The 25,327-nt window shown below is 36.3% G+C and overlaps 1 protein-coding gene and 1 non-coding gene across 9 annotated transcripts in view; one reads left to right on the plus strand and one right to left on the minus strand.

Annotated features, from left to right (window-relative positions):
• RNF24 (ring finger protein 24) overlaps positions 1 to 25,327 on the plus strand; it is a 167,162-nt gene that overhangs the window by 30,318 nt on the left and 111,517 nt on the right. For 6 of the 8 annotated variants that reach the window (XM_077116559.1, XM_077116523.1, XM_077116568.1 and 3 more), the window contains exon 2: positions 5,801 to 5,935. The exons of the other annotated variants lie outside the window; for them this stretch is intronic. The gene's annotated coding sequence lies outside the window, so the exon portion shown is untranslated. The remainder of the gene's footprint in view (positions 1 to 5,800; positions 5,936 to 25,327) is intronic. 8 annotated transcript variants of the gene reach the window in all.
• On the minus strand, positions 16,811 to 16,937 carry LOC143653809 (U6atac minor spliceosomal RNA). Its single transcript, XR_013161539.1, has one exon. It is a non-coding gene; the product is annotated as a U6atac minor spliceosomal RNA (small nuclear RNA).

The raw sequence follows: 25,327 nt of genomic DNA on the forward strand, positions 1-25,327 counted from the left end.
ACGTGTAAGCACACATGAAAAACAAATTCGTAAATGTAGAATTGCTGCGTCAATGGGTAAATCAATTATAATTTTGCTAAGTGGCTGTCATGGTGACTGACAATTCTCCTAACTGACATTTTTTTTTCTTTTTTTTTTTTTTAATTTTATTAATTTAAAAAAATTACAAGAAACAAACATTCCCAACACATACACTCAGCAATTCACAATATCATCACATAGTTGCTTATTCATCATCATGATCATTTCCCAGAACATTAGCATCAATTCAGAAAAAGAAATAAAAAGACAACAGAAAAATATAACAAACAGAAAAAAAAATATTTTACAGGCCATTCCGCTTACTGATCTCTTTCATTGATCACTAGCATTTCAAACTAAATCTATTTTAACATTTGTTCCCCCTATTATTTATTTTTATTCCATATGTTCCTCTCATCTGTTGACAAGGTAGATAAAAGGAGCATCAGACACAAGGTTTTCACAATCACACAGTCACATTGTGAAAGCTGTATCATTATACAATCATCATCAAGAAACATGGCTACCAGAACACAGCTCTACATTTCAGGCAGTTCCCTCCAGCCTCTCCATTACATCTTGGATAACAAGGTGATATCTACTTAATGCATAAGAATAACCTCCAGGATAACCTCTCGACTCTGTTTGGAATCTCTCAGCCATTGAAACTTAGTCTCATTTCACTCTTCCCCCTTTTGGTCAAGAAGGTTTTCTCAATCCCTTGATGCTGGGTCTCAGCTCATTCTAGAGTTTTTCTCAATCCCTTGATGCTGAATCTCAGCTCATTCTGGGATTTCTGTCCCACGCTGCCAGGAAGATCCAGACCCCTGGTAGTCGTGTCCCACGTAGACAGGGGGAGGGTGGTGAGTCTGCTTGCTGTGTTGGCTGGAGAGAGAGGCCACATCTGAGCAACAAAAGAGGTTCTCTTGGGGGTGACTCTTAGGCTTAATTTTAAGTAGGCTTGACCTATCCCCTGTGGGGTTAAGTTTCATATGAACAAATCCCAAGACTGGGGGCTCAGCCTATAGCTTTGGTTGTCCACACTGCTTGTGAGAATATCAAGAATTCAACTTGGGGAAGTTGAGTTTTCCCCCGTTCTCACCATTCCCCGAAGGGGACTTTGCAAATACTTTTCCACTCACTGATCAAATCACTCTGGGATTCATCAGGGCCTCACTCTGGACAAACCAACAAAATCTCATGTCCTATACAAAGTTCCATGTACTTAAGGTGTTCAATCAACTATCTACATAAGTTATATTAGGAGATGCACTAGTCAAAGTATAGGTTTGTACCAAATAAACATTTTTTGCTTTAGTCTCACACATTAGTTGAAATTTTGAAATATTAAGTACCATCTATTTTCAGCACACTGCAGTAATGACATTCTTTTGTTCTTCCTCATGCAAAAACATTTTTAAAATTTGTACATTTAGTCACTATCATTATACACTCTAGGCATTCCTAGATTATACCATCTCAATCTTTATCGTCTATCTTTCTTTTTGATTTCATTTATGCCCCAGCCCTCCTCCCTCTATCATTCTCATATGCAGCTTCATTCAGTGTTTTAACATAATTGGTATTACAGTTAGGTAATATTGTGTTGTCCATTTCTGAGTTTTTATATTCAGTCCTGTTGCACAATCTGTATCCCTTCAGCTCCAATTACCCAATATCTTACCCTATTTCTATCTCCTGATGGTCTCTGTTACCAAGGAAACATTCCAAGTTTATTCACTAATGTCAGTTCATATCAGTGAGACCATACAGTATTTGTCCTTTTGTTTCTGGCTAATCATACTCAGCATAATGTCCTTAAGGTCCATTCATGTTGTTACATACTTCATAACTTTATTCTGTCTTACAGCTGCATAATATTCCATCTTATGTAAATGTCACAGATTGTTTAGCCAACTGTCTGTTGATGGACATTTTGGCTGTTTCCATCTCTTGGTAATTGTTAATAATGCTGCTATAAACATTGCTGTGTAAATGTCCATTTGTGTCCTTGGCCTCGTGTCCTTTGAGTAGAGACAGCATATAGATGGGTCCTGTTTTTTAATCCATTCTGCCAGACTATGTCTTTTGATTGGAGAGTTTAATCCATTAACATTCAGTGTTATTACTACACGGGTAGTACTTTCTTCTACTATTTTGCCTTCTGGATTTCATATGTCATATCTAATTTTCCTTCTTTTTACCTTTACTCATAGTCTTCCTTTCTACACTCTTCTCCACACCTCTCTCTTCTATCTTCATATCTGTCTCTAGTGTTCCCTTTAGTATTTCTTGCAGAGCTGGTCTCTTGGTCACAAATTCTCTCAGTGATTTTTTTGTCTGAAAATGTTTTAATTTCTCCCTCATTTTTGAAAGACAGTTTTGCTGGATATAGAATTCTTGGTTGGCAGTTTTTCTCTTTTAATAATTTAAATATATTATCCCACTGTCTTCTCGCCTCCATGGTTTCTGCTGAGAGATCTGAGCATAGTCTTACTGGGCTTCCCTTGTATGTGATGGATTGCTTTTCTCTTGCTGCTTTCAAGATCCTCTCTTTCTCTTTGACCTCTGACATTCTGATTATTAAATGTCTTGGAGTATGTCTATTTGGATCTATTCTCTTTGGGGTACGCTGCACTTCTTGGATCTGTAATTTTAAGTCTTTCATAAGAGTTGGGAAATTTTCAGTGATAATTTCTTCCATTAGTTTTTCTCCTCCTTTTTCCTTCTCTTCTCCTTCTGGAATACCCACAACACGTATATTCATGTACTTCATATTGTCTTTCAATTCCCCGAGTCCCTGCTCATATTTTTCCATTTTTTCCCTATAGTTTCTGTTTCTTGTTGGATTTCAGATGTTCCATCCTCCAGTTCAGAAATCCTATGTTCTGTCTCTCGAAATCTAACATTGTAGGTTTTCATTGTTTTTTTCCATCTCTTCTACTGTGTCTTTCATTCCCATAAGTTCTGTGATTTGTTTTTTCAGACTTTCAGTTTCTTCTTTTTGTTCTTTCCTTGCCTTCTTTATATCCTCCCTCAATTCATTGATTTGGTTTTTGATGAGGTTTTCCATGTCTGTTCATACATTCTGAATTAATTGTTTCAGCTTCTGTATGTCATTTGAATTGTTGGTGTGTTCCTTTGACTGGGCCACATCTTCAATTTTCCTAGTGTGATTTGTTATTTTTTGCTGGTGTCTAGACATTTAATTACCTTAATTCATTTATTCTGGAGATTGCTTTCACTTCTTTTATCTAGGGTTTTCTTGCTGGATGAATTTGTCGTCTATCTGTTCTTTGACATTGCGTTCAGCTTTATCTGGACTTTTAGCTTAAGTTTTGTTTAACAGAGGAGAATTTTTCAGTTCTGGTTTTCTTGTTTCTTGCCCTGCTTGTGTGGTGCCTTTCCCCCACACACACTTAGGAGGGTCTACTTAGATATTATATACCCCAGCCAGATTTTCCCAGACCAAACTGGCCTCCTATCAGGAGGAAAGAGTCTCCTGCGTCGGTTTTCCCCTGAGAGTGAGACCCAGCAGGTTGAAAGACTTTCCTGTGAAGTCTCTGGACTCTGTTTTTCTTATCCTGCCCAGTATGTGGCACTTGTCTGAGTGCAGGTCCCACCAGCATAAGATGATGTGGTACCTTTAACTTTGGCAGACTCTCCCTGCTGGGGGCGTGGTGGAGACAGAGGAGAGGTTGTAGGCTGGTTTTAATGGCTTCAAATTACCAAGCCCTGGTGTCTGAATTCCTTGATGGAGGGATTCCACCCGGGTGGGGCTTCACCCCTCCCCTGGGGAAGGCACAAGCTCCAGATAAGCCCCCAAAAGAGCTCACTTCTGCCTATGCCTGGGGCAGTTGCAGCCTGAAAAGTTCTGCCGCTGTATCCAGAGGCAGTCAAGCCTCTGTAGATACACATCCACAAAAACCTCTGTTTCCTTCTCTTTTTTTTTCCCCCCTTTTTCTATCAGTCCTGCCACCTTGGCACTGGGGCAAAAATGAGCAACCTCTACTTTGATCAGGTTCACCTAAGCTGGGGGCCTATTTTTAGTAGTCAGAATTTGTTAATTAGTTCCACAATTGACGTTTGATTGTGCCCAGTCCCTGCTGCTGGTAAAATCCCTTCCTTTCCCCTTTGGGAAGTGGCCTGTGCGGGAGGGGTGCTGACCACAGCAGCTTTGGGAACTCACGGTTCTGGGGTGTGCTCGCGGCTGGTACAGCTGGTCCAGACTGGGGTATGCTATGTGTCTGGTCATTATCGTGGCTCTGGAAGCTGTTCTGTACTGTGTCTGGTTATTTAGTAGTTGTTCTGGAGGACGAACTAAAATGTGCAAGTTTTAAGCCACCATCTTGACCCGGAAGCTCCCTAACTGACATTTTCACCTATAACGTATAAAAGTGCAGTCTTCCCTGAAGCAGGAAGTTTTGTTTTTGCCTTGTTCAGTTTATCAGTCCATTTTGTTGGCCTCTGAATTATATTTAGAAAAGACCTTTCTCACTTTGAATTTAAAATATTCTTTTATGTCTTATTTTAATGTTTTTATAATTTCTTTTTTCACATTTTAATCTGGAATATATTTTGGTACATGGAGGAAGGCTATCTTAACTTTTTTCCCAGTTAGCTACTCAATTATCCTACTATCATTACTGAATAATTCGTCTTTCTCTCATTGATGGGGAATGTCAGCTTTATGACATATTAGATTCCTATATGAATTTAAATCAACTCTGTTATCTCCCCTTAGGATAGGCTATGTTATGCTGTGGCAGTAGCTTCAGAATCTCAGTGGCTTATAACAAACTATTTTTCTTTCTTTTGATACTTATCCCTTAAAAGTTGGCTGGGCGCTCTGCTCCCATGTCTCTTCACTTGTGAACTTAGGCTAATGGAACTCCCATTGTCTTGAGCATTGCCAATTGCTCAGGCTCGGGGAAAGAGGGCTTGGAGTGTCTGATACTATCAATAAAATGTTCAGCCTGAAAGTATAGTATGTCAATTCTCTTCACAACTCACAGACAAGTATTAGTTGGATGGTCCCACCCACCAACAAATCCACCAGAGGCCAGGAAGTATAGTCATATTTGTGCCCAGAAGATGGAAGGCTGAAAATATTTGTCAAATGGCTGCTATGACTAACACATCTCTATTCTGTAGGGTTAGTCTGTCAATTCATGTGTCAGTAACCCAGATGTTTCTTTTTTGGGAATATTTCTGGCTGTTCTCTTGTTTCCATTTTTCCTTTGGATTAGAATTAGCTTCTTCAATCCACTCTCCTCCTCCCCAGAAAAAGACAGTCCCTACTGATATTTTTTATTGTGTCTACACTGAATGTGTAGATTTAAGGAAAATTGATATCTTTATAGTATTGACATCTTCACAACCAAGTAAAAATATCTTTTCAGTTCTTCATGCCTTCTTTTGTATCTTTCATATCATTTTCTTAATATAGATTGTGTGTTAGTATTCTTTTTTGTTGTTCTTCTAAATGGTATTCTTTATTTTGCTATCATTGCAAATAATGATCATTTTGATTCCTTTACCATCAATTTGGTTTCCTTGAAGGAACAGAAAATACGTACCCATTTCCCAAATAACATATCTATTATTCAAAGATTTCCTTAAAATTTTCAAACTGAAGATTTTTCTTTTCATGATCTGTCTTTATATTAACCTCAATAAATATGTAGATTTGCATTACAACAAAGCAAGTACTAGTTACTATAGCAACTGGAAACACTAACCAAATTTTTAAGAATTGTATTTGTTTTGTATTCTGCAGGTGTCTTTTATGCCCACCTGTCCAAGAACCAGGAGATGATGAGCCATTAATGTAGAATATGATCTGGCTCTAAAGAAAGAGGCTCACTAGCCCATTCACCAAACTTCAGAGATGTTGAAAATTCAGCATCTGCAGGTAATTAGAGTATGGTTTTGACTGACATAGATACTGCTTTTCAATTGCATTTTGACTTCTTGTGAGGAAAAAAAAAATTTCTTTGGAAAAAATATCAGCTTTCCTCAAAAATTAAGCAGGTATTGTATTATACCTAGAGTTTATTTCGTTTGAGGATGGGAACTACTCATTACTTTTATTTCTTTCCACTGCCTTTTGGTAATTATAAGGTAAAGTTCAATCTGAGATTATTTTCCTCCTCTGTAATTTGTTTTCCATTTCATCCTTCCATCTCAATGTTAGTTTGTGCTCTTTTTCCTACAACCCATTCTCTTAAGACTTCTGCTGTACTCAGTTATTTACAGTACTGTGAATTATATAATTAGAAGTCAATAGTTAGTAAGCAGACTCTTCCCAAAATTATAATACACGCAAGGTCATGCCTGGAGATAGGGAGGTCAAATTTGAATCCCTCACCATCCAAATGAAGTCTCCAAAGGAGAAGTGGAATGATTTAAATTGAAAATGGAGACCACAAAATGGGAAAAGTCTTTATGAAGCCAGCACAAAGAATAATTACTAGAAGTATTGCAGAATAAAAATGGTTCCACTAAAATAACATCTTAAAAACGATCAAGAAGACAAACTTGAGTTATGGCAAATGAATTAAAATTAGCCACCTTAAACTTGATTTTAAACTTTGGCAGTGCTATCAAAGAAAAAAACCATGCACAAGCCCAGAGAAAACAATGGTACAGAAGAAACAGGGTGGAGATGGAATTGTCAGTAATGAAGTTGGAAATGATAAAAGACACAAAAACTATTAAAAGGAAGTAGTTGTAATAATAATAATTTTTGAAAAAGATAAAAACCTAAAGTACTGATACAAGGTATTAAAAAATGTATAATGTCCCTTAAGGAAAAATAGAATCAAAGAAATGGGCAGTCGGCAAAATCAAGGTTAAATTTGAAAGATCAAAATGAAAGTGTAAATGAAACAGACAAATAGATTATGACAATTCCAATAGACCTACTGTTTTGGTCCTGCAATTCTCCTCTGATTAATGGTCTGAAGGTGGGTGAGGTAGCGCAGTTACAAATAAGAGGAAGCTCGGTAAAGGGAAAATTGAAGAAATTATTGTAAAGAAAAATAAACCTTTGCCTGCAGACTTTGAATGTTTATGGAGTACTTATTCCTCAGATTTGGCACTTAGAAACAGTATGTCCTGATAGCAACTTACCAGTTTCTCAAAGCTTGAAAGAAGGAAAAACTATTGTTTGAAGAATAAAAGATAAGGATAATCTCAGACTTTGCAACCCAAATGATAGAGAGACGATATATTTACAGAGTAGGCCAGTGATCTTGCCTAGCTGTCTGCCTTTTGCAGTTAAAAGACTTGCTGTCTTAGAAGATTCCAATAGCCAAGTACCAGAGTAGATTATAAAAGACTGGGAATGCAGAGGAATGCTTTTGAAATATAGATGGTAGTGACTGCAGCACTTTGAAGGAGACAAGGTAGTGGTATCGTCAGTAGTGCCACTTTAGCTTCTCAGCACAGGATCGCTACCTGAGGTGCTGCATTCCTGACTCTGGGCCTCTACACAGCCAGAAGTGTAACCCTGCCTTTAACTCAGGGATAACAAGGTCATAGGAAAATCTTACTAACCAAAGCTCACAAGACTGCCAATTTATAGAGTTAGGATGAGAAATAGAATTCTCAGGTGAACTTGAATGTAGACTAAGCATGACTAAAATTTTATTCTTTCCCTTAGGCAAGTCACAGGGGAAAACATAATTTAAAAGTCAGTGTGTAGGGGGTGCAAAGGTAGCTCAGTGGTAGAATTCCCACTTGCCACGTGGGAGACCCAGGTTCAATTCCCGGCCCATGCACTTCCCCAAAACAAACAAACGAACAGCCAAATAAAAACAAAGAAAATTTCAACAAATAGTGCTGCAATAATGGAATACTCACATGGAAAAAAAATGAAATGTGACCCGCGCCATACAGCATACAAGAAAAAAAAAAATGCCAGTGTATGACTTTGTGAATTTAAAGTTAAAGGAATGTAGGGTGGGCCACGTTGGCTTAGCATGCAGGGTTCTCACCTGCCATGCCAGAGACCCGGGTTCGATTCCTGGTGCCTGCCCATGCAAAAAAATAAATAATAATAATAATAAAAGAATGTACGTATTCTTACATTACATTGTATAATATGTTTGTAAACAAATAAGTGTTTCTCCACAAAACTTGGGGTATTCTTCCCTGGAATATGAATGCTTTCTACGTGCTCATATTCAATGAGTTACTCTGGATATGGCAGGAAATGTATGCTTAATTCTATCCATGTACTCGGTACTTCCATAAAAATGGACTTTTACTAATACCTTCTTCCTGTAAGCCCTTTAATATAATTGTCTCAACCAGCTTTTATGTGCAGATGTAGACAGATATTGATCAAATACATCACTGGTTTTCTTGTATTTAAAATAATTATACTTTGAAATAATTGTACATACATAGCGTTCAAAATTCAAAAGATACGAAAGGATATATAAAATGAAAAGACTTTGTCCTTCCTACTTCATATTATCAGTTTCTTCGGTATCTCCCACACATAGTTTTATGTACATTCAAGTAAACTCCTATACTCTTTACTATTAAAACCTACCAAACCCATCTAATGATAGATGTGTTTGCAATTTTATGAGCCTGTGACTTGGTGAAGAATAGTCACCTTTGGACTGTGCTGCAGAAGCTCCACATCTAGCCCTAACCATTAATATAGACACAGATTCTACCATTTAATTCTCCCAGGCCCAGGTTACAGAGTTACACTATGGCAGATCAGTTGTACCTCTGAGAGAAAGGTCTTTTCTGTAGTTGGTTCCTAAACTCTAGCTGAAAAAAAAAAAAAGGGATGACTTCCAGATTCTCTTATTTATAATTTCCTGAGACTACCTCTGGATATGTGGAAAACAAAGAGTGCATCTTCAGAAAGCATTAACCTCTCCGTTTGGGCGGGAGCTTGAGAGACAACTTGCCAGCTGTTTATTGTCAGAAAGATGAGCTAGAGATCAGCTAATCTGAAGCAGAAGTTATTATATGTACTTTTTTTATTAATTAAAAAAATTAACTGACACAACATTTAGGAATCATTCCATTCTACATATACAATCAGTAATTCTTAATATCACATAGATGCATATTCATCATTTCTTAGTACATTTGCATCGATTTAAAAAAGAAATAGAAAGACAACAGAAAAAGAAATAAAACGATAATAGAGTGAAAAAAATAAATAATAAAAAAAAATAAAAAACTATACCTCAGATGCAGGTTCATTCAGTGTTTTAACATAATTACATTACAATTAGGTAGTATTGTGCTGTCCCTTTCTGAGTTTTTGTATCCAGTCTTGTTGCACAGTCTGTATCCCTTCAGCTCCAATTACCCATTATCTTACCCTATTTCTATCTTCTGATGGTCTCTGTTACCAATGACATATTCCAAGTTTATTCTCTAATGTCGATTCACATCAGTGGTACCATACAGTATTTGTCTTTTAGTTTTTGGCTAGTCTCACTCAGCATAATGTTCTCTAGGTCCATCCATGTTATTACATGCTTCATAAGTTTATTCTGTTTTAAAGCTGCATAATATTCCATCGTATGTATATACCACAGTTTGTTTAGCCACTCGTCCTTTGATGGACATTTTGGCTGTTTCCATCTCTTTGCAGTTGTAAATAATGCTGCTATAAACATTGGTGTGCAGATGTCCGTTTGTGTCTTTGCCCTTAAGTCCTCTGAGTAGATACCTAGCAATGGTATTGCTGGGTCGTATGGCAATTCTATATTCAGCTTTTTGAGGAACCGCCAAACTGCCTTCCACAGTGGTTGCAACATTTGACATTCCCACCAACAGTGAATAAGTGTGCCTCTTTCTCCACATCCTCCCCAGCACTTGTCATTTTCTGTTTTGTTGATAATGGCCATTCTGGTGGGTGTGAGATGATATCTCATTGTGGTTTTGATTTGCATTTCTCTGATGGCCAGGGACATTGAGCATCTCTTCATGTGCCTTTTGGCCATTTGTATTTCCTCTTCTGAGAGGTGTCTGTTCAAGTCTTTTTCCCATTTTGTAATTGGATTGGCTGTCTTTTTGTTGTTGAGTTAAACAATCTCTTTATAAATTCTGGATACTAGACCTTTATCTGATATATCGTTTCCAAATATTGTCTCCCATTGTGTAGGCTGTCTTTTTACTTTCTTGATGAAGTTCTTTGATGCACAAAAGTGTTTAATTTTGAGGAGCTCCCATTTCTTTCTTTCTTTCTTCAGTGCTCTTGTTTTAGGTGTAAGGTCCATAAAACCGCCTCCAATTATAAGATTCATAAGATATCTCCCTACATTTTCCTCTAACTGTTTTATGGTCTTAGACCTAATATTTAGATCTTTGATCCATTTTGAGTTAACTTTTGTATAGGGTGTGAGATACGGGTCCTCTTTCATTCTTTTACATATGGATATCCAGTTCTCTAGGCACCATTTATTGAAGAGACTGTTCTGTCCCAGGTGAGTTGGCTTGACTGCCTTATCAAAGATCAAATGTCCATAGATGAGAGGGTCTATATCTGAGCACTCTATTCGATTCCATTGGTCAATATATCTATCTTTATGCCAGTACCATGCTGTTTTGACCACTGTGGCTTCATAATATGCCTTAAAGTCCGGCAGCGTGAGACCTCCAGCTTCGTTTCTTTTCCTCAAGATACTTTTAGCAATTCGGGGCACCCTGCCCTTCCAGATAAATTTGCTTATTGGTTTTTCTATTTCTGAAAAATAAGTTGTTGGGATTTTGATTGATATTGCATTGAATCTGTAAATCAATTTAGGTAGGATTGACATCTTAACTATATTTAGTCTTCCAATCCATGAACACGGTATGCCCTTCGATCTCTTTAGGTCTTCTGTGATTTCTTATAACAGTTTTTTGTAGTTTTCTTTGTATAGGTTTTTTGTCTCTTTAGTTAAATTTATTCCTAAGTATTTTATTCTTTTAGTTGCAGTTGTAAATGGAATTCGTTTCTTGATTTCCCCCTCAGCTTGTTCATTGCTAGTGTATAGAAACACTACAGATTTTTGAATGTTGATCTTGTAGCCTGCTACTTTGCTGTACTCATTTATTAGCTCTAGTAGTTTTGCTGTGGATTTTTCAGGGTTTTCGACGTATAGTATCATATCATCTGCAAACAGTGATAGTTTTACTTCTTCCTTTCCAATTTTGAGGCCTTGTCTTTCTTTTTCTTATCTAATTGCTCTGGCTAGAACCTCCAACACGATGTTGAATAACAGTGGTGATAATGGACATCCTTGTCTTGTTCCTGATCTTGGGGGAAAGTTTTCAATTTTTCCCCATTGTGGATGATATTAGCTGTGGGTTTTTCATATATTCCCTCTATCATTTTAAGGAGGTTCCCTTGTATTCCTATCCTTTGAAGTGTTTTCAACAGGAAAGGATGTTGAATCTTGTCAAATGCCTTCTCTGCATCAATTGAGATGATCATGTGATTTTTCTGCTTTGATTTGTTGATATGGTGTATTACATTAATTGATTTTCTTATGTTGAACCATCCTTGCATACCTGGGATGAATCCTACTTGGTCATGATGTATAATTCTTTTAATGTGTTGCTGGATTCGATTTGCTAGAATTTTGTTGAGGATTTTTGCATCTATATTCATTAGAGAGATTGGTCTGTAGTTTTCTTTTTTTTGTAATATCTTTGCCTGGTTTTGGTATGAGGGTGATGTTGGTTTCATAGAATGAATTAGGTAGCTTTCCCTCCACTTCAATTTTTTTGAAGAGTTTGAGCAGAGTGGGTACTAATTCTTTCTGGAATGTTTGGTAGAATTCACATGTGAAGCCGTCTGGTCCTGGACTTTTCTTTTTGGGAAGCTTTTGAATGACTGTTTCAATTTCTTTACTTGTGATTGGTTTGTTGAGGTTATCTATTTCTTCTTGAGTCAAAGTTGGTTGTTCATGCCTTTCTAGGAACTTGTCCATTTCATCTACATTGTTGTATTTATTAGCATGAAGTTGTTTATAGTATCCTGTTATTACCTCCTTTATTTCTGTGAGGTCAGTGGTTATGTCTTCTCTTCCATTTCTGATCTTATTTATTTGCGTCCTCTCTCTTCTTCTTTTTGTCAATCGTGCTAAGGGCCCATCAATTTGTTGATTTTCTCATAGAACCAACTTCTGGTCTTATTGATTTTCTCTATTGTTTTCATGTTCTCAATTTCATTTATTTCTGCTCTAATCTTTGTTATTTCTTTCCTTTTGCGTGCTTTGGGGTTAGTTTGCTGTTCTTTCTCCAGTTCTTCCAAGTGGACAGTTAATTCCCGAATTTTTGCCCTTTCTTCTTTTTTGATATAGGCATTTAGGGCAATAAATTTCCCTCTTAGCACTGCCTTTGCTGCGTCCCATACATTTTGATATGTTGTGTTTTCATTTTCATTCGCCTCGAGATATTTACTAATTTCTCTTGTGATTTCTTCTTTGACCCACTGGTTGTTTAAGAGTGTGTTGTTGAGGCTCCACATATTTATGAATTTTCTGGCACTCTGCCTATTATTGATTTCCAACTTCATTCCTTTATGATCTGAGAAAGTGTTGTGTATGATTTCAATGTTTTTAAATTTGTTGAGACTTGCTTTGTGACCCAGCATATGGTCTATCTTTGAGAATGATCCATGAGCACTTGAGAAAAAGATGTATCCTGCTGTTGTGGGGTGTAATGTCCTATAAATGTCTGTTAAGTCTAGCTCATTTATTGTAATATTCAAATTCTCTGTTTCTTTATTGATCCTCTGTCTAGATGTTCTGTCCATTGATGAGAGTGGGGAATTGAAGTCTCCAACTATTATGGTAGATGTTATTATATGGTATTATATATTATATGGTATTATATTTTATCCCTTTTCGGTATTTGTAGTGTATGCCTCATGTATTTTGGGGCATTCTGATTCGGTGCGTCAATATTTATGATTGTTATGTCTTCTTGTTTAATTGTTCCTTTTATTAGTAGATAGTATCCTTCTTTGTCTCTTTTAACTGTTTTACATTTGAAGTCTAATATGTTGGATATTAGTATAGCTACTCCTGCTCTTTTCTGGTTGTTATTTGCATGAAATATCTTTTCCCAACCTTTCACTTTCAACCTATGTTTATCTTTGGGTCTAAGATGTGTTTCCTGTAGACAGCATATAGAAGGATCCTGTTTTTTTAATCCATTCTGCCAGTCTATGTCTTTTGATTGGGGAATTCAGTCCATTAACATTTAGTGTTATTACTGTTTGGGTAATACTTTCCTCTACCATTTTGCCTTTTGTATTATGTATATCATATCTAATTTTCCTTCTTTCTACACTCTTCTACATGCCTCTCTCTTCTGTCTTTTCGTATCTGTCTCTAGTGCTCCCTTTAGTATTTCTTGCAGCGCTGGTCTCTTGGTCACAAATTCTCTCATTGACTTTTTGTCTGAAAATGTTTTAATTTCTCCCTCATTTTTGAAGGACAATTTTGCTGGATATAGGAGTCTTGGTTGGAAGTTTTTCTCTTTTAGTAATTTAAATATATCATCCCACTGTCTTCTTACCTCCATGATTTCTGCTGAGAAATCTACACATAGTCTTATTGGGTTTCCGTTGTATGTGATGGATTGTTTTTCTCTTGCTGCTTTCAAGATCCTCTCTTTCTCTTTGACCTCTGTCATTCTAACTAGTAAGTGTCTTGGAGAATGCCTATTTGGATCTATTCTCTTTGGGGTGCGTTGCACTTCTTGGATCTGTAATTTTAGGTCTTTCATAAGAGTTGGGAAATTTTCAGTGATAATTTCTTCCATTAGTTTTTCTCCTCCTTTTCCCTTCTCTTCTCCTTCTGGGACACCCACAACACATATATTTGTGCGCTTCATATTATCATTCAATTCCCTGAGCCCCTGCTCAAATTTTTCCATTCTTTTCCCTATAGTTTCTGTTTTTGGATTTCAAATGTTCCATCCTCCAGTTCACTAATTCTAACCTCTGTCTCTTGAAATCTACCATTGTAGGTTTCCATTGTTTTTTCGTCTCTTCTACTGTACCTTTCATTCCCATAAGTTCTGTGATTTGGTTTTTCAGACTTTCCATCTCTTCTTTTTGTTCATCCCTTGCCTTCTTCATGTCCTCCCTCAATTTATGATTTGGTTTTTGAAGAGGTTTTCCATTTCTGTTCGTATATTCAGAATTAGTTGTCTCAGCTCTTGTGTCTCATTTGAAGTATTGGTTTGTTCCTTTGACTGGGCCATATCTTCAATTTTCCTGGAGTGATTTGTTATTTTTTGCTGGCATCTCGACATTTAATCAGATTTCCCCAAGTGTGAGACCCAGCAGGGTGAAGCCCTGTGAAGTCTCTGGGCTCTGTTTTTTTTTATCCTGCCCAGTATGTGGCACTTGTCTGTCTGTGGGTCCCACCAGCAAAAGATGTTGTGGCTCCTTTATTAATGCCACTATTGGTGTTTGGTTGGACCCAGTCCCTGCCACTGTCGGAGACTCCCTCCTCTCCCTCCAGGCAGCCGCCTGTGGGGGACGGGCGCTGGCCGCCGGCCACCGTGGCTTGGGGAACTCGCCTCTCCGAGACTCTTAGCTGGTCCAGGAAGGAGGGAGGGAGGGGCACCGCCCGCCAGCCACCGCAGCCCGGGGAAGCGCACGCCTTCCAGACTGGGGTACGCTGTGTGTCCGGTCCCTGCCGTGGCCCCGGGAGCTGTTCTGCACTGTTTCTGGTCACCTAGTGGTTGCTCTGGAGGAGGAACCAAGATGCGCCTGTACCTTACTAAGCCGCCATCTTGGCCCCCTATCAGAAGTTATTATGTTTAGTGATTTGTATTTTTAATAATTATTTTAGGTGATATGTAGAAATAAATAAGCCCATAGAGAAAGTCACTGTCTTCAGTTACCTTGGTGTATATTTTGTAGCTAGTTTTTCTTGGAGTGTTCCCTGCTCAGAGCTGGGTGCTATGTGAATGCTATATTAAGATTTATTTCTTAGTAAAGAAGCAGGTAGGTGCACCTGCCCTCAATTTTTTTTTTCCAGGTCAGACTGCAAAATAAATGTGCAGAAAGCAGTAGCTTTTCTCTGTGCCAGGAATAACCAGTTTAGAAAATATAATGGCAAAAAAGATCCCATTAGTAACAACAACAAAATATATACATACAGTAACTGGGAATAAACTGAAGAAAAGTACTACAAAACCTATTTGAATAATGCTATACAAATCTACTGAAAGGCATAAAATAAGACTAGAATAAATGAAGAGACGTAATCATGTACCTGGATATAAACACCCACTTTCCCTAAAGTGAGTTATTAGTTTAGTATCTTTTCAGTCATCTTCCCAACAGGATCTTTTAAAATTTGTTTATTTCAAAAAAAGGATTATATAAGGATAAACATGAAAATATTGTAAAAAGGTAATGATGGAAATAATGTACTACCATGTATGAATTATAGGTATGCTAAAGTTAAATTAAAACATTGAGGTGCTGATACAGGAAATAATAATAGAGGTAAATAAACAGGAAAAGGAAACAGACTACAGAATCCAGAAGCATATCTTGGTATGTATAAGAAATGACTCTGAGGGCGGGCCACGGTGGCTCAGCAGGCAAGAATGCTTGCCTGCCATGCCAGAGGACCCGGGTTCGATTGCCGGTGCCTGCCCATGTAAAAGAAAAAAAGAAATGACTCTGAAACAGTAGCATTTTAAGACAGTGGAAAAAGGATTTGTAAATGCTATTGGAACAAATGACTAACCATTTGGAAAAACTATTTTAGGTCCTTTTTCCATGCCTTAAATTCAAAATGGATTAAACATTTAAATGTAAGAAGCAAAACCATACTAAGTATTAAAAGAGAATTTAAGTGGATATTGTTATAATCTGGTATGGGGAAACCAAAAATAGAAACCCTAAAACAAGGACACAGACTCAGTGCCAGTAGGGGCCAGGCAAGAAATTAATGACTCAAATACGCTGGATAAAAGACAAAGTCATGCAACACTGAATTTCTTTTGTTTGTTTTTAATAGAGGTACAAATATGTATCTACTCTGAGGGAAAAAAAAGGAAAAACATAAGTATAACAATTGACATTTGGTTAGGGAATACTAGGAAATGGTGGAAATTGTGGCAGACTGGGGCAATCTGACCCAGGTCCAGTGGGGTACACTTGCTATATAGTCAGTAACCCACCCTACTTATGCAGCTTGGGTGCGCTGAAACCACTCAATTCAACCAGTTGTTGCCATGCAGTAATGAAGTACAGGGCTATCAGATCGGACCTTTTTCTAAGTAAGGCTGAAAATGGCAAATTTTATGTTAAGTCTCCCAAATTTTAACTATCTCAATTTTAAAGTGTTGCATAGGCCAGATTCAGCCCATAGCCCCCCAGTTTGTGAGCACTACTGTGCTACTATAGAGCTTTGGTTTTGATTTCAGGATTATGCCTACCTCTTTAAATAGATTTGGATGCTTTACATCATTTTCTAAGCAGTGGATCCGTTTATGTAGAAGAATGATCTGTGCTAGTTTAGTGAGCTTTATCTCTACTGCCATCAGCATCTGGGGCCTTTTTGTGAAACCAGATTTCTGTGTTTCAGGTTTCCTAATTGAGCCAGTTTTAGTTATTTATATCCTATAAAAACCACTCACTTAATCTAGGCTTTAAAATTAATACTTGAATTCTCTTATGAATTTTTTAAAATTGCTACATATCAATAGTTGTCATCTCTTTCTCATTTTTTTTTTAACAGATGAACTTTATTGCATCTTTAAAATCAAATAGGTTGTATCTTGCTAAAAGCGATGGTTAGATGCCACGAAGTAGGTGGCAATGCCTTAACCGTATGCGTTTTGTCCAGGCCTGAGGGCCTCTTCTGTCCTTGTCAAGGGGAGTGCTAACCTTCAGTCCTTTCATACAACACTCTTTCTCATTCTTAATAGTTGTTTGTTTGGTTTATTTCAATTCCCCTTGGATTTTTTAAAAAATATGTTTATTTTCCTTTTGATCTTTATTAATTCCTTCCTTTAACTTATTTTGTTTGATTTGTTCTTTTTCTTTCTTCCAAAGTTGAATGCTTTTGCTCATTTATTTTCATTATTTATTTCAGAGTGATAATAATAGGAATAAAGATTGTTCATTTTTCTCTCAGTACAATATGATTAATTTCTGAATAGTTTATTATTTGTTTTGATTACCTTTAGATAAATGACATTTCAAAGATTGTTTTCAAATTTCCAAGTAGTTAATTTTCTTTTAACTTTTTATTGTGTGCTCACAGAATGTGGCCTAGCAAATTTCTACTCTTCAAAATGTTTTTTATGGACTAATAAACAGTTTACCTAAATGTAGTCATTCCAGATTCATTTGAAAATAATATTTTCTGTATAAGATACAAAATTTTGAATATGTATTTAAATGAAATTTGTTGATGATCTTGATTATATCCCTCCCTTTTTTTTCCCCAAGACTATTGATCTGTTAAATGCTGACAGCTGCATTAGATTCCTACCACAGTTAAATTTTTATAAAATTTCATTTGCTTCTAAATTTTTATGTTAAGATTCATGTCTATTAACTCTTCCTTGGCGATTACTTATTTTATCACTGTAAAATATCATTGTTCCATATGACTTTTTTGCCTTGATTTCAACTTTTTTTTTCTTAATTGGCACTGTTTTTTCTCTAATGATATTTGCCTGCTATATGTTTGCTCATTTTCTTGTCCCCACTCCCATTTAAAAAATGTTTTAGAATCATTTTATTTCTTATAAACAGCATGTAGCTGGATAATGCTTTTGCGTAGACTTAGAATCTCTTTTAATAAGGGCATTTAAACATTCATTTTTTCTTAGAAGTTTTTATTTTGTTACAACCGTTTCGTATTTCTTTCATTTGATTTCTTACAATTTCCTTTTTTTTCTTTTTAAATGAAATGATAATTTTTATTTTTTTCTCCCCCCCCCCCCCCACTAGTGTTGAAAGTTAAATATCCCATTTGTGGCTCCCTACGTTTTTTTTTTAACTTTTTTTTTTATTAATTAAAAAAAATTAAACAAAACATTTAGATACAATTCCATTCTACATATACAATCAGTAATTCTTAATATCATCACATAGTTGCATATTCATCATTTCTTAGTACATTTGCATCGATTTAGAAAAAGAAATAAAAAAACAACAGAAAAAGAAATAAAATGATAATAGAGAAAAAAAAAGACTATACATACCATACCCCTTACCCCTTGCTTTCCTTTACCACTAGCATTTCAAACTGAATTTATTTTAACATTTGTTCCCCCTATTATTTATTTTTATTCCATATGTTCTACTCTTCTGTTGATATAGTAGCTAAAAGGAGCATCAGACACAAGGTTTTCACATTCACAGAGTCACATTGTGAAAGCTATATCATTGTTTGATCATCATCAAGAAACATGGCTACTGAAACACAGCTCTACATTTTCAGGCACTTCCCTCCAGCCTCTCCAGTACATCTTGAACAACAAGGTGATATCTACTTAATACATAAGAATAACCTCCAGGATTACCTCTCAACTCTGTTTGGAATCTCTCAGCTATTGACACTTAGTCTCATTTCAGTCTTCCCCCTTTGGTCGAGAAGGTAATCTCAATCCCTTGATGTTGATTCTCAGCTCATTCTAGGGTTTTTCTCAGTCCCTTGATTCTGAGTCACAGTTCATTCCAGGATCTCTGTCCCACATTGCCAGGAAGATCCACACCCCTGGGAGTCATGTCCCACGCAGAGATGGGGAAGGTGGTGAGACTGCTCATTGTGTTGGCCGGAGAGAGGGGCCACATCTGAGCAACAAAAGATGCTCTCTTGGGGGTGACTCTTAGGCCTAAATTTTAAGTAGACTTGACCTATCCTTTGTGGGGTTAAGTTTCATATGAACAAACCCCAAGACTGGGGGCTAAGCCTATAGGTTTGGTTGTCCACATTGCTTGTGAGAATATCAAGAATTCAACTTGGGGAAGTTGAATTTCTCCCCACTCTCACCATTCCCCGAAGGGGGCTTGCAAATACTTTTCCAGTCACTGATCAAATCATTCTGGGATTCATCGTAGAATCACTCTGGACAAACCAACAAAATTTCATGTGCTATCTGAGATTCCAAGTACTTATGATATTCAATCAAACTATCTACATAAGTTATATTAGGAAATGCTGTAGTCAAAATCTAAATTTTGTAACAAATAAACATTTTTTTGCTTTAGTCTCACACATAAGGTGACATTTTAAAGTATTAATTATCATCTATTTTCAGCACATGAAATGACATTCCTTTGTTCATCCTCATATTTGGCTCCCTACATTTTAACACACATATTTGAACTTATATATTCTAACAATTTTATGAATTAAATAGTGTAGCCTTTCAAAATGAAACTTTTAGCATGTTTAACTTGCTTTCTTCTCTCCATTCCCATCTTTCATGTTTTCCTGAAATAATTTGAAGCCTTATTCGAGGTTACTGTGGGGGTTTTAATTAATGGAATGGTTATCAACATAGAACGAGGAAGAAGAAAAAGTATACTTGACTGTCTGAAAATGTCTTTTTTCATATATAGATCCAGAATACTTTGACCAAATATAGAGTTCTAACATCACAGTTCTTCTCCCTCCAAACTCATGGATGTTGCTCCATTTTTTGTTTGTTTGTTTGTTTTAAATTACATTTTAAATTTTGAGATAGTTGTAAATTCTCATGCAATGGGAAGAACTAATACACAGAGATCATGTGCTCTTGACTTAGTTTCCCGTAATGGTAACATCTTGCTAAACCATACTACAATATCACAACTAGGATATTGACATGGATATAATCTAGATACAGAACATTTGCATCACCATAAGGATCCCTCATATTACCCTTTTATAATTACACCTATATCCCTCCTGCCCAGTCCTCTCCTTAATCTCTGGCAACTACTAATCTGTTATCCATTTCTGTAATTTTGTCACTTCAGGGATATTATTATAAAAACATCATAATACACCATATAATCTCTTGATCAACTTTTTCACTCAGCATAATTCTTTGAAGAGTCATCTGGGTTGTTGCATGTATCAATAACTTGTTCTTTTTTTATTATCACTGAGTAGTATTCATTGGCATGGATGTACTACAAATTTTTTAACCATTCACCCATTGAAGGGACATTGGAGTTTCCAGTTTTTGGCTATTACAAATGAAGCTGCTATGAAGATTTGTGACATGTTTTTTATGTGAATATGTTTTATTTTCTCTGGGATAAATGCCCAAGAGTATAATTGCTAAGTCATATGGATGTTGCATGTCCACTTTTATAAAAAACTGCAAAATTGTTTTCCAGAGTGGTTGTACCATCTTATACTCCTCCTAGCAATATATGAGTAATCCAGTTTCTCCACATTCTAACCAGAATTTGGTGTTGTCACAATTCTTAATTTTAGCCATTCTGATAGGTGTGTAGTGGTAGCTCCTTGTGATTTTAATTTGCATTTCCCTAATGGTTCGTGATGTTGATATGCTTATTTGCCATCTGTATATCTTCTTTGGTAAAATTACTCCCTTGTGAATTTTCTATTTGAATTGTTTTTTTAATTGTTGACTTTAAGTTTAGATACTAGTACTTTGTGTAGGATATGGGGTTTGCAAATATTTTTCGCAGTCTGTCTCTTGTCCTTTCATCTTCTTACAGGGTTTTTCATAAGGCAAATATTTTAATTTTCAGGAAGTCCAATCTATCAGTTTTTCCTTTTATGGATCTTGCTTTTGTTGTCAAATCTTTTTGCAGAGTCAAATCTCTTTGTATAGCCCTAGATCCTGAAGATTTCTCTAATGTATTTTCTAGAAGGATTATAGTTTTTCATTTTATGTTTAAGTCTGATCCATTTTTAGTTCATTTTTGTATAAGGCATGAAGTTAAAATTGTGGTTCATTTTCTTACCAATGCATGGGTCCAATTTCTCTGGCACTATTTGTTTGAAAAGGCTATCTTTTCTCCATTGAATTGCTTTTGCAACTTTGTAAAAAAAATTGATTAGGCATATTTATGTAGGTCTATTTCTGGGTTCTCTATTCTGTTTCATTGATCTATGTGACTCTTCCTTTACCAGTACCACACAATCTATGGAAGTTTTGAAATTAGATAGACTGATTCTTCCCTCTTAATTCTTTATGCTAGTTCCTTTACATTTCCATATAGATTTCAGAATAATCTTGTTTATATCTACCAAAAAAGTCTCAGTGGGATTTTGATAGAAATTATGTTAAACTTGTATATTAATTTGGGGAGAATTGACTTCTGTACCCTGTTGAGTCTCAAATCCATGAACACAGTATATCTTTCCATTTATTTAGGTCTTTGCTTTCTTTCATTAGTATTTTCTAGTTTTCTGCATACAAGTACTGTACATGTCTTCCTAGATACCTTAGTATTCATATTTTTGAGTGATTGTAAAGGGTCTGTAGTGATATCCTATTCAATTCCTGAATTGGACATTTGTAATATTTCTTTCATTTTCTTTGTCATTCTTACTAAAGGTTTGTCACTTTCATTGATCTTTTCAAAGAACCTACTTGCTTTTTGTTTCATTGATTTTATATATTGTTCTCCTGTTTTCAGTATCATTGTTTTCTGCCCTTTATTATTTACTTCTTCCTGCTTGACTTGGGTTTATTTTGTGCTTCTTTTTTTAGGTTCTCTAGGTAGGAGCTTAAATTATTGATATGTGTTTTTTGTTTCTTTTCTAATGTATGCATTTAGTGCTATAAGTTTCCCTCTCGGCACTGTTGCTTTAGCTGTGTCCCACCCTTTTTTTTTTTTTGAAACACATGGGAAGCTTTATTTGAAAGCCAGTTACACAGATGTTATTATTCAAATCTGTTCTAGTTTGCTAGCTGCCTGAATGCAACACACCAGAGACGGACTGGCTTTTTTTTTTCTTTAATTTTTTTTATTGTATAGTATAACAAATATACAAAGCAGAGAAATAAAAAAGCAATAGTTTTCAAAGCACTCTTCAACAAGTAGTTATAGTACAGATCCTAGGGATTGCCATGGGGTACCATACAATCCTCTCAGAATTTTCCTTCTAGCTGTTCCAGAATATGGGAGACTAGAAGGCTTAAAATATTTTTTTATCATCACATTAGACTTTTTTCCTTCTTTTTTTTTTGTGAAAAATACCACATATACAAAAAAGCTATATATTGCAAAGCACAGCACAACAATTAATTGTAGAACATTTTCTCAGAATTTGACATGGGTTATAATTCCACAGTTTTAGGTTTTTACTTCAAGCTACTCTAAAATACTGGAGACTAAAAGAGATATCAATTTAATGATGCAGTATTCATTTTCATTTGTTGAATCCTATCTTCTCTGTATAAGTTCACCATCACCTTTGATCATTCCATCCCTCTCTTTAGGGGTGTTTGGGCTATGGCCATTCTAAATTTTTCATATTTTAGGAGTCTGCCACTAATATGGTGTAGGGAGATGGAACTATCTGATGTTCTGGAGAGGCTGGGCTAGGTTTCAGGACTAATCTGGACCAGGGACCAGGTTGTAGGTTTCTGAAAAATTACTCTAGTGCATAGAACCCTTATGGAATCTTATTCATTGCCCTAGGGGTTCTTTAGGAGTGGCTGGAATGTTCCCTGTTGGGGTTTGGGAAGTTTTGATAGGTAGCAAGGCCTAACTGAACTTGTACAAGAGCAACTGCCTAAGTAGCCTGTCAACTCCATTTGAACTCTCTCTGCCAATGATACTTTATTAGTTACAGTTCTTTTCCTCCTCTTCATCAGGATGGAATTGTTGATCCCACAGTGCCAGGTCTGAATTCATCCCTGGGAGTCATATCCTATCGGATTGGCTTTTAATAAAAGGGGATTTATTTTGTTGGTTCTTCAGAGGAAAGGCAGCTAACTTTCCACTGAGGTTCTTTCTTACGTGGAAGGCACAGAATGGTCTCTGCTGGTCTTCTCTCCAGGCCCCTGGGTTCCAACAACTTTCCCCGGGGTGACTTCTTTCTACATCTCCAAAGGCCTGGGCTGAGCTGCAAGTGCTGAGCTGCTTAGCTGTGCTACGTTGCGATCTCTCATTTAAGCACCAGCCAATTAAGTCAAACGTCACTCATTGCAGCAGACACGCCTCCTAGCCGACTGCAGAGTAATTAGCTACAGATGAGGTTCACGTACTATTGGCTTATGTCTGCAGCAACAAGAGTAGGTATGCTCACCTGGCCAAGTTGGCAACTGAATCTAACACAACATCTTTTTTATAAAGTAATTTTACATCACTTCAGAAAAAGAAATAAAAAGGAAAACTCATACACACCATACACCTTACCCCTTCCTCCCATTGACCATTAATAATTACATCTACCCAATTTAGTTTACCCTTTTCCCCTTCACTGTTTGTTTATTTTTTATCCATATTTTTTTACTCATCTGTCCATACCCTGGATAAAAGGAGCATCAGACACAAGGTTTTCACAATCACACAGTCACATTGTAAGTATTTATATCTTCTTACAAGCATCTTCAAGAATCAAGGCTAGTGGAACACATCTCAACAGTTTCAGGTACTTTTCTACACCCGTTTCAATACACCATAAACTAAAAAGGGATATCTATATAAGAAAAACCTCCAGGATAACTGCTTGACTCTGTTTGAAATCTCTCAACCTCTGGAACTTATTTTGTCTCATTTTTCTCTTTCCTCTTTTGGTCAACCAGGCTTTCTCAATCCCTTGATGCTGGGTCCTGCATCATACCAGGATTTCTCTCCATGTTGCCAGGGAGATTTACACCCCTGGAAGTCATGCCCCATGTAGGAATGAGGGTGGTGAGTTCACCTACTGAGTTGACTTAGAGAAGCCACTCTGAGCATATGTTCTAGATCTTAACAGCATTGGTTTGCTAGTTATATTAAGTTCATATTAGTGAGGTTATGTAATATTTGTCCTTTTGTGTCTGACTTATTTCACTCAACATAAAGTCCTCACAGTTCATCTATGTAGTCACGTGTCGTGACTTCATTTCATCTTACAGGTACATAATATTCCATCATTTGTATATATCACATTTTATCTGTTCTTCTGTTGATGAGCACCTGAGTTATTTCCATCTTTTGGCAAGTATAAATAATGCTGCTGTCAACATAGGTGTACAAATGTCTGTTTGTGTCCCTTCTTTCAGTTCTTTTGAGTATATACTTATAAGTGGGATTGTGGGATCTTGTGGCAGTTCTATACTTAGCTTCCTGTGAAACTGCCAAACTGTTTACTGTCTTCCATAGAGGCTGCGCTATTCTACATTCCCACCAACAGTGATTAAGTGTACCTATTTCTCTATATCCTCTCTAACACTTGCAGTTTTCTGGATTTTTTTTTTTTAGCCAGTCTTGTAGGTGTGAATTGATATTTCATTGTAGTTTTGATTTGCATTTCTATCATAGCTAATGATGTTGAACATCTCTTCATGTGCTTTTTAGTCATTTGTGTATCCTCTTAGGAAAAATTTATATTCGTGTCTTTTGCCCATTTTTTGATTGGGTTGTTTGTCTTTGTATCATTGAGTTGTAGGGTCTCTTTATATATCCTGGATATTAAACCCTTATCAGACATGTGGTTCTCAAATATTTTCTCCCATTCAGTACGTTGCCTTCTCACCCTTTTGACAAAGTCTTTTGAAGCACTTAAGTATTCAGTTTTGAGACAGTCCCATTTATCTATTTTTTATTTTGTTGTTTGTGCTTTCACTATTGAGTATGATTTTGTGCTTTCACTATTGAGTATGATTTTAGCTGTTGGTTTTTCCTATATGCCCTTTATCATGTTGAAAAAGTTTCCTTTTATTCCTGTCTTTCAAAGTGTTTTTGTCAAGAAGGGATCCTGGATTTTGTCAAATCCCTTTTCTGTGTCAATCAAAATAATCATGTGGTTCTTCTCCTTTGATTTGTTAATGTGGTGTATTACATTGATTAATTTTCTTGTGTTGAACCACCTTTGCATATCTTCATATGCATACCCATTTGATCATGGTGTATAATTCTTTTAATGTGCAGCTGGGTTCGATTTTTGATGAGGATTTTTGCTTCTGTTCACTAGAGAGATTGGTCTGTAATTTTCCTTTCTTGTAGTGTCTTTATTTAGTTTTGGTATTAGGGTGATGCTGACTTCATGGAATGAGTTAGGTAGCATTCCCTCCTCCTCAGTTTCCTTGAAGTGTAAGCAGGATTGACATTAATTCTTCTTGGTATATTGGTAGAATACACTGGTGAAACTATTTGGTCCTGGGC

Source organism: Tamandua tetradactyla, chromosome 1 (assembly GCF_023851605.1).
Source record: "Tamandua tetradactyla isolate mTamTet1 chromosome 1, mTamTet1.pri, whole genome shotgun sequence".
Classification (NCBI taxonomy): Eukaryota; Metazoa; Chordata; class Mammalia; order Pilosa; family Myrmecophagidae; genus Tamandua; species Tamandua tetradactyla.